This window comes from Polyodon spathula, chromosome 31 (assembly GCF_017654505.1).
Source record: "Polyodon spathula isolate WHYD16114869_AA chromosome 31, ASM1765450v1, whole genome shotgun sequence".
NCBI classification, from domain to species: domain Eukaryota; kingdom Metazoa; phylum Chordata; class Actinopteri; order Acipenseriformes; family Polyodontidae; genus Polyodon; species Polyodon spathula.
The window spans coordinates 3,589,411-3,599,736 of NC_054564.1; positions in this window are offsets into that span (position 1 = coordinate 3,589,411).

The following is a 10,326-nucleotide window of genomic DNA, read 5'->3' on the forward strand; positions in this document are numbered from 1 at the left end:
ATTATGCATCATACAAATAGCCCTTCAGGACCATCAGGTGTATCAAATTTATAAAATACTGTGCAAAAAACAAATCATGCAAAGGAAACCAGTGCATAAGTAATGTCTGAAATGAATCACACATTCTATGCACAGAATAATTAACATGCAATTAATCCATTGCACCCTCATTTTGCAAAGCATTTGAGACACACTTCTGATTCTTCCCTGGTGACTTATTTTAGCATAGACAAGGTCTCTGCATTTTGATATTCTGACCAACACTCTTAAACCAACTCTATAAAAAAAACAAAAATGAAATGTTATTGTCGAAATATTGTACCTTTTATTGATTTTTTGGGGATCCGGTTCCCCTTCGCTCCCAGGCTCCCTGGATAATACCCAGAAGGTGCACATGCGGGTGCTGCAGACAGTCTTTAAGAAGCTGACAGGTGCCCGCTTTGACTGCCCCCGATACAGATCCCACTGGGAGCAGGTGGGGTTTCAGGGTAAGGAATGCATATCTTAGCATTTCTTTTGGGCTGCTGAGAGGTGCGTATCGTGAGCTCTTCATATCAACCATCGGACTGCGTCCCATTTTTAGGTAATCAATTGGAGTATATCAGATTTAATAATTGCAGCAGCTTTAAAATTGCATTCCACACTGATTTGTGCAGAAACGTCTGTCTGTTTCTTATAGCTTAGATTTTGATATTCATTTATTCAGCTTGACATCAATTAAAATAAGCAATAACTTCATAGAACACAGTGTAAAAAAACACATTGGGGATGTCTGTTTTAAGTATTAGGGTTGGTGCTATGACTACTAGATCACTACAAACAGAAATACATCATACCTCATTTCATAACCTTGGTGAACAAACTAAATATTTAGTGGTATTTAGATCCACCAGTCTTTAGATCACTGTGATAGACCACATGTTTTGTTCAGTGACTACTACATACAACTATGTTCTTTTCACTTGATAGCCATTTTTTCTTTTTGATTTTAGTAGTGCAGACTTTTCACAGCATATATCTTGTGTTTCTAGGGACGGACCTGGCGACAGACCTTCGGGGAACTGGATTCTTGGGGCTCATGCACGCTCTCTACCTGGTGATGGATCCCCAGACGCTGCCCCTGGCCCGAGACATCTACAGACTCTCCCATCACCCATCCCAGGTTACTAACCACTCCAAGTTGGGATTTTTCTTTCTTTCACACAAACAACAAACCACTTCTTTCCAGCACTAATGCTGTCTGTTGGCTATAAAATCCATTACCAAAAAAATAAACTCCAATCTGATTACCTTATTATCCCCCTTTGACTGAATGTTGTGGGTGCATGTACACTCACAATGATTGACAGATATTTGAGCTCATGTTTTGTGTATGATATGAGTGTAGACTTTACATACTCTAACACTGATTAAAATTGGTGTGTATTTTTGTGTGGTTTTTGTCCAAATCTCAATTGGTTGCCATCAGCACAGCTGCTCTGTATTTGATGAAGTGCTACATTGTTTGTGGATTTTTTTTTTTTTTTTTAAGTCATCGCCAGTTTTTTTTTTCTCCTGCCAATCTGACGTTTTTTGCACTGCGGATCCACAGTGAGGCCTTCAGACCTATAGTGCTGGAGGACAACACAGATCTGATTGCCGCAGGGGTTGCTGGTGCACAGTGAACCGTGGATTCCCCTGCTTGGCCAATTGTGCGCCACCCTCTAGGAACCCCCGGTCAAGGTCGGCAGTGACATCGCCTGACTTCGAACCTGCGATCTCCAGGCTATAGGGCGCATCCTGCACTCCACGCGGAGTGCCTTTACTGGATGCGCCAATTGGGAGCCCCTACACGGACATTTGTTAAACTCCATTTGTGACCCCTGGTTTCTTTTTTCAGGCTGAAAAAGTCCCTTGGGTCGACACTGTCAATACCTTTTAGAATTTTGAATGCTTGAATTAGGTCGCCACGTAGTCTTCTTTGTTCAAGACTGAACAGATTCAATTCTTTTAGCCTGTCTGCATATGACATGCCTTTTAAGCCCGGAATAATTCTGGTCGCTCTTCTTTGCACTCTTTCTACAGCAGCAATATCTTTTTTATAGCGAGGTGACCAGAACTGCACACAATATTCAAGATGAGGTCTTACAAGTGCATTGTACAGTTTTAACATTACTTCCCTTGATTTAAATTCAACACTTTTCACAATGTATCCGAGCATCTTGTTAGCCTTTTTTATAGCTTCCCCACATTGCCTAGATGAAGACATTTCTGAGTCAACAAAAACTCCTAGGTCTTTTTCATAGATTCCTTCTCCAATTTCAATATCTCCCATATGATATTTATAATGTACATTTTTATTTCCTGCGTGCAGTACCTTACACTTTTCTCTATTAAATGTCATTTGCCATGTGTCTGCCCAGTTCTGAATCTTGTCTAGATCATTTTGAATGACCTTTGCTGCTGCAACAGTGTTTGCCACTCCTCCTACTTTTGTGTCGTCTGCAAATTTAACAAGTTTGCTTACTATACCAGAATCTAAATCATTAATGTAGATTAGGAATAGCAGAGGACCTAATACTGATCCCTGTGGTACACCGCTGGTTACCACACTCCATTCTGAGGTTTTTCTTCTAATCAGTACTTTCTGTTTTCTACATGTTAACCACTCCCTAATCCATGTACATGTGTTTCCTTTGAATCCCAACTGCGTTCAGTTTGAGAATTAATCTTTTGTGCGGGACTTTGTCAAAAGCTTTCTGGAAATCTAAATAAACCATGTCATATGCTTTACAATTATCCATTATCGATGTTGCATCCTCAAAAAAATCAAGCAAGTTAGTTAGGCACGATCTCCCTTTCCTAAAACCATGTTGACTGTCTCCCAGTACCCTGTTACCATATAGGTAATTTTCCATTTTGGATCTTATTATAGTTTCCATAAGTTTGCATATAATAGAAGTCAGGCTTACTGGTCTGTAGTTACCTGGTTCAGTTTTGTTTCCCTTTTTGTGGATCGGTATTACGTTTGCAATTTTCCAGTCTGTCGGTACCACCCCTGTGTCAAGAGACTGCTGCATGATCTTGGTTAGCGGTTTGTAAATTACTTCTTTCATTTCTTTGAGTACTACTGGGAGGATCTCATCCGGTCCAGGGGATTTGTTTATTTTAAGAGCTCCTAGTCCCTTTAACACTTCTGCCTCAGTTATGCTAAAGTTATTTAAAACTGGATAGGAACTGGATGACATGTGGGGCATGTTGTCAGTATCTTCCTTTGTAAAAACTTGTGAAAAGTAATCATTTAACATATTTGCTATTTTTTTTTCTTCCTCTATGATTTTGCCATTTGTATCTCTTAAACATTTAATCTCCTCTTTGAATGTTCTCTTGCTGTTGTAACACACACACACACATACACACTGACACAAACATCCACCTGAGATGGAGGGAGAGGCCAGGCTCATCTGAGGTTTCTGTTACACACATCAAATTAAATAGCAGTTCTGTGTAGGAACACACAGCTCTCCCACCTTAGTCCTTTTGTGTGTTGTCACCATGGGTAGCGGAAACCATATGTGATGTGTGATTTTGTTTTTGACTTTCAATTGTCATTCTGCTTGATCCATGCAATAGCTGTACAGTCATGGGAAAATCATTGAGAGTGTGTGCTACACCAGCATTGGTGAATTGTTAGTAAATGCCAGTTCTAGTGACACACACAAATATGCATAATTTTCATAGAAGGCCAATACAAACCTATTTTGTGTAGACGTTCTGTTTTTATTGGCATTCTCTGTCTAATAATTTCTAGGGTGCCTGAAAGCTTGACTTGTTGGAATGTGAAGTGCTTTTTGCATGTGGATATACGGTTGGATGTTGATGCTTTTCGGGGTGATGGTCCTAGGGAAAGTAAGGTCAGGATAGGTGGTAAAATGACTCAATTCATCATTAGTGTTGGATACAGCAATATAGTACATTGTAGTTAGTAGGTGGCTTTGTGATGGTATTAGTAAGCATAAGTGAAATATTTTCTACTTGGCATACCTGCATAAAGAATTCTCATGAGGGGCCAGACCTATCAAACCACAGTAGATGCTGTTGATATCTTGTGGGGTGAATACCAAATAATCCCTTACTGGTACATGCACTAAACCTACAATTTGGTCAATAGCATTCATAAGAACATAAGAAAGTTTACAAACGAGAGGAGGCCATTCGGCCCATCTTGCTCGTTTGGTTGTTAGTAGCTTATTGATCCCAAAATCTCATCAAGCAGCTTCTTGAAGGATCCCAGGGTGTCAGCTTCAACAACATTACTGGGGAGTTGATTCCAGACCCTCACAATTCTCTGTGTAAAAAAGTGTCTCCTATTTTCTGTTCTGAATGCCCCTTTTTCTAAACTCCATTTGTGACCCCTGGTCCTTGTTTCTTTTTTCAGGCTGAAAAAGTCCCTTGGGTCGACACTGTCAATACCTTTTAGAATTTTGAATGCTTGAATTAGGTCGCCACGTAGTCTTCTTTGTTCAAGACTGAACAGATTCAATTCTTTTAGCCTGTCTGCATATGACATGCCTTTTAAGCCCGGAATAATTCTGGTCGCTCTTCTTTGCACTCTTTCTAGAGCAGCAATATCTTTTTTATAGCGAGGTGACCAGAACTGCACACAATATTCAAGATGAGGTCTTACTAGTGCATTGTACAGTTTTAACATTACTTCCCTTGATTTAAATTCAACACTTTTCACAATGTATCCGAGCATCTTGTTAGCCTTTTTTATAGCTTCCCCACATTGCCTAGATGAAGACATTTCTGAGTCAACAAAAACTCCTAGGTCTTTTTCATAGATTCCTTCTCCAATTTCAATATCTCCCATATGATATTTATAATGTACATTTTTATTTCCTGCGTGCAGTACCTTACACTTTTCTCTATTAAATGTCATTTGCCATGTTCTGCCCAGTTCTGAATCTTGTCTAGATCATTTTGAATGACCTTTGCTGCTGCAACAGTGTTTGCCACTCCTCCTACTTTTGTGTCGTCTGCAAATTTAACAAGTTTGCTTACTATACCAGAATCTAAATCATTAATGTAGATTAGGAATAGCAGAGGACCTAATACTGATCCCTGTGGTACACCGCTGGTTACCACACTCCATTCTGAGGTTTTTCCTCTAATCAGTACTTTCTGTTTTCTACATGTTAACCACTCCCTAATCCATGTACATGTGTTTCCTTGAATCCCAACTGCGTTCAGTTTGAGAATTAATCTTTTGTGCGGGACTTTGTCAAAAGCTTTCTGGAAATCTAAATAAACCATGTCATATGCTTTGCAATTATCCATTATCGATGTTGCATCCTCAAAAAAATCAAGCAAGTTAGTTAGGCACGATCTCCCTTTCCTAAAACCATGTTGACTGTCTCCCAGGACTCTGTTACCATATAGGTAATTTTCCATTTTGGCTCTTATTATAGTTTCCATAAGTTTGCATATAATAGAAGTCAGGCTTACTGGTCTGTAGTTACCTGGTTCAGTTTTGTTTCCCTTTTTGTGGATCGGTATTACGTTTGCAATTTTCCAGTCTGTCGGTACCACCCCTGTGTCAAGAGACTGCTGCATGATCTTGGTTAGCGGTTTGTAAATTACTTCTTTCATTTCTTTGAGTACTACTGGGAGGATCTCATCCGGCCCAGGGGATTTGTTTATTTTAAGAGCTCCTAGTCCCTTTAACACTTCTGCCTCAGTTATGCTAAAGTTATTTAAAACTGGATAGGAACTGGATGACATGTGGGGCATGTTGTCAGTATCTTCCTTTGTAAAAACTTGTGAAAAGTAATCATTTAACATATTTGCTATTTTTTTTTCTTCCTCTACGATTTTGCCATTTGTATCTCTTAAACATTTAATCTCCTCTTTGAATGTTCTCTTGCTGTTGTAATATTGGAAAAACATTTTGGAATTGGTTTTAGCTCCCTTAGCAATGTTCATTTCTATTTCTCTCTTGGCCTTTCTAACTTCCTTTTTGACTTGCATTTGCAGTTCCGTGTACTCTTTCTGTGTACTTTCTTTTTGGTCCTTTTTTAATGCTCTGTAAAGTGCCTTTTTTCGCTGAATATTTTTTTTAATTGATCTATTAAACCATTTTGGCAATTTAGTTTTACATTTAGATTTGTCTACTTTAGGGATGTAATTGTTTTGCGCCTCTAGTACTACATTTTTGAAGAACAACCATCCTTCTTCTGTGGGTGTTTTCTCTATTTTACTCCAATCTACTTCTGTTAGTCTCTGTTTCATGCCTTCATAGTTTGCTTTTCTAAAATTGTAAACCTTAGCTTTAGTCTTTACTTTTGAGGATTTAAAAAACACTTCAAATGAGACCATGTTGTGGTCTGAGTTTGCCAGTGGTTCTCTGACCTCTGTTTTAGTTATTCTATCAATAGCATTCATTAGCCAAGCCTTAGATTTCCATTCACTGTTAGAGGTTTTACTGATGCATTCTCCTCAAGTCTATGTTTTGCTTTTAGATATTGTATGTATAAAATATTTGACAATATAATAGTTTTTTTTTTTTTTTTGTTGTTGTTTTTGTCTGGGTTAGAAAGCCCATGAACCCGTGGCTAACACAGTACATAAAAAACAGCCACTTAAACTGGTAGCTTTGTCCATTTCTTGAGTTTGAGAGTCAGCTGGTGAGGATCAACAGGGGGCAGTGTGTTACATTAACACTACACTGGATAAAGTGCAAGGCTTTTAAGTGAGGTAATTCTTGGAAAGATTCCTTTGTCCGCATGGGATTGAGACTCTGCTTTTTCATTTCGAACCTTCACTATTCTATCATCATCACTACTGACTGCTGCTGCCTCTTCATGTCGTATTTAAATACTATTTGTTTTGGTATTTCTATTCAACTGCCTAAGTTATTTCATGGAGGCAGCAACAGTAAATAGTGAAAATAAGTGTCTCTTCTGCTTCAAGGATCTACTTTGGGACCTGATCTACCTGCTATATTAGCACTTGGATTGTTTGAGATGCTGGAACAGGACCCACGTAGTCAAATAGTTTGCTGATTTATTAGGGGAAGTGTTTTTTGATGTGGCTTCTTCATTGCAATGTAGACATCAGACACCCTCATTGGCTGTTTGCCTTGCAGAGTTCCACTGGCTCTTAAAGTGCGTATGGCTACCGTAGTTTCATTTCTTGGTAATTGAATTAACCCACTGGCTGGGGACCAATGGAAAACATTTGTAGCTTTTTTTTTCTTTTTTTAAATCTAAATTTGTTGTCAAGTTTGTGTCTTTTTTAACATTGGTACATTTAACATAGAGGCAGCATTATACATAGGGCTTCTGATTTTTGGTGTTTTACGGCAACTCTTCTACACCCCTTTTAAAAGTGCAATGGTTAAGCCTGTAGTGAAAAGTGTTGAATTTAAATCAAGCGAAGTAATGTTAAAACTTTACAATGCATTAGTAAGACCGCATCTAGAATACTGTATTCAGTTCTGGTCTCCTCTACAAAAAGGATATCACTGCTGTAGAAAGAGAGCAAAGAAGAGCGACCAGAATTATTCTGGGTTTAAAAGGCATGTCATGCAGACAGGCTTAAAGAATATAATCTGTTTGGTCTTGAACAATGAAGACACTGCAGCGATCTTATTCTAAAAATGTTGACCCAAGCAACTTTTTTGACCTGAAAATATAAACAAGGATCAGGGGTCACAAGGGGACACTAGATAAAAGGGCATTCAGAACAGAAAATAGGAGGCACTTTTTTACACAGACAATCGTGGGAATCTGGAACCAACTCCCCAGTAATGTTGTTGAATCTGACACCCTGGGATCCTTTAAGGAACTGCTTAATGAGATTCTGGAATCAATAAGCTACTAACAACCAAACAAGCAAGATGGGCTGAATGGCCTCCTCATAATTTTGTAAACTTTATGTATGTCACTGACAACTCAGAAACATGTTATTACTAAAAAAAAAAATTCAGCTAAATGTTTCTCAGTTGTGATTGAGATACACTAATGGCTTAACAGGTATGAATTGAATTATTAAAGGAGAGTAGAAAAGTCGGGGTAAAGCACTGAAAACCAGAAGCCCTAATTTATACAGTATGTGTACAGTTTTTATTGTGTTTTAATATGCTTGGAAACATTTGCAAAGTGCACTATAGTAGGATTGTGTTTTTTTTTCTTTCCAGTATTTTTTTTTTTTTTGACTGGTTGAGTCGATGTATAGTAGTAGCTATTTCATCTATTTCGAAGATGGAAAGTCTGTATTTAAGATTCATAAACCAAATCCAATTGGTGTCTATGCTGTAAATTATGGATTTGTAAGTAACATGTCACCAGCTCTGAACTGCTCAGTTTTTATTGTGGCTTTTGGCCATGTATCCCAATACACATTACAATAGAATGTATCATGTAAAGTTCATCAGTACTCACTGATCAGTACACCCCTAATGTTATTGCAGTAAGGGTTAAGCCAGCTTTGCAAAGTTGGAGACATTATAACCATGAGGACCTGCACAGTGCGATGAGAAGAAACAGTCCCTGCTGTTTTATTCTCCAACTCACAGGAGCGCCAGAGCCAATGCGACTTTGGCATCCCCGTTGAAGACCGGTGACTTTGCACAGCAAGAACACAAACCTGTACCCATCTGACTATGACTCTCCCTGCACCCCACATGGCTGTGCTTTTCCCAGGTGAGCCACTCCGGGACACCAAAGGGGTTATTAGATCTCAAAAACACATTATTACAGAACATGTTCAAATTGAGCTCTGCCTTTGGCATGGCACAAGGTAATTTGCACAAAACTTTGCAACTTCATGGGACACTGTTGTGCAACTTAGCGCTGGCCTATCTGGATACATTCCATGAAAGGCCTCTACTGCACTACAAGTACTTTGCTTGTGACTTGCATGCCCCTGACACTAAGTTAACACATTCATCAACACTGTGTTCCTGTCATCCATGACTGTCCATAAAAAAAGATGTTCTGTAATAATGTCTTCTGTCCTATCACGCATTTGTTTACCAAGCAAATGCTGTACATGTATGGATGCAGGCTTTAGAAAACTTGGGCTGGGCAGTCACAAGAAATCCTTAATACTAAATTGAAGAAAGGTCTTCTCAAGAAGGCGTGTTTCATGTCAGAACACGTGTGTGTAAAATCAGCTGCATAAATAATGCGTCTACAGTATTTTTTTTTTTTTAATTTTCTGTTCTGTGTACCTTTTTTAAGAAACAACTGACTACTCTACAAAACAAATCTACAAAAGCTTCCTACAGTTGCATAAGGGCTGTTCCTTCAGGGGGCCTGAAAGGGGAGAGCTTTTTATATTGCTGAAAAATAGTTAACCAATTGTTAAACAGGATTGCTTCCTGTTCAAGGAGCAGCAGATTGCTCAGTTGAAGTTGTACATTTCTCTATGGGTATGAGCATCCTTTTGTTCTGTTTTAAACAGCAGCTTCTCTACTGGAGCTCCAACAGAAGGGGGGTTACAACCCCTATTGCAACAAATAGGCCCCAGCATTTGTATACACCACTCCTGCTCTCTGCAATGTGGCAGAAAGAGAAGTAATTAGTCTATCATCTGTAGTGTTTTGAAGTGTATTCATTATTTTTTGTTTTGTAATAAATACAATTGATTGTAATAGGAAGCTTTACCTGGGCATTAAAACAAAGTACATCCCTTACCTCATATTTTGAAACGTGGTGTTGCCAACATTTACAGGGATGCATTCAAAGTCCTGTGCTTTTGAATTGATCAGCACCTTGCAGCAATTGCCATTGTGCATAGTCTTACATTGTACGTAGGGAGCACTTCCGTTTATAAGTTTCACACATTTTGTTGATTTTACTCTTTTTAATGTGTATTTTAATCAGTCCTTCTGAAAGGCTGTCCTTTGCCAATCTCTTGCCTTGAAATTGGATACTCCCAGACTAAATATCAAGCTTGCCTGTAACTTTTGCTGTCTTATAATTCTATGTTCTTCAGTGAGAACCCTTCCAAATACTGTTGGAAAAGATCAGACTGCTACCAAAACAGACCCACTTACTGTCTTAAATAAATACATGGTTAGTATCAATATACATTTATAGGTTAAGGCACTAGTATGTATTTATAAGATGGAATGTTTTGCAGAGTTCTCCTGCAGCATCTGTTGGATGTAAGAAATTTGTAAGTGTGTGTCTTAAAAATATGAACTATACTCCGTAGAACTACAAAATAAATTTAATTTATGTATGCAGTCATCACTGTCTTATCTTTCAGGTCTGAATTTCAGTCTGACCTTCACCTGGAAAGTTAGATTATGTAGGGTGGTTCAAAGGTCATTTAACA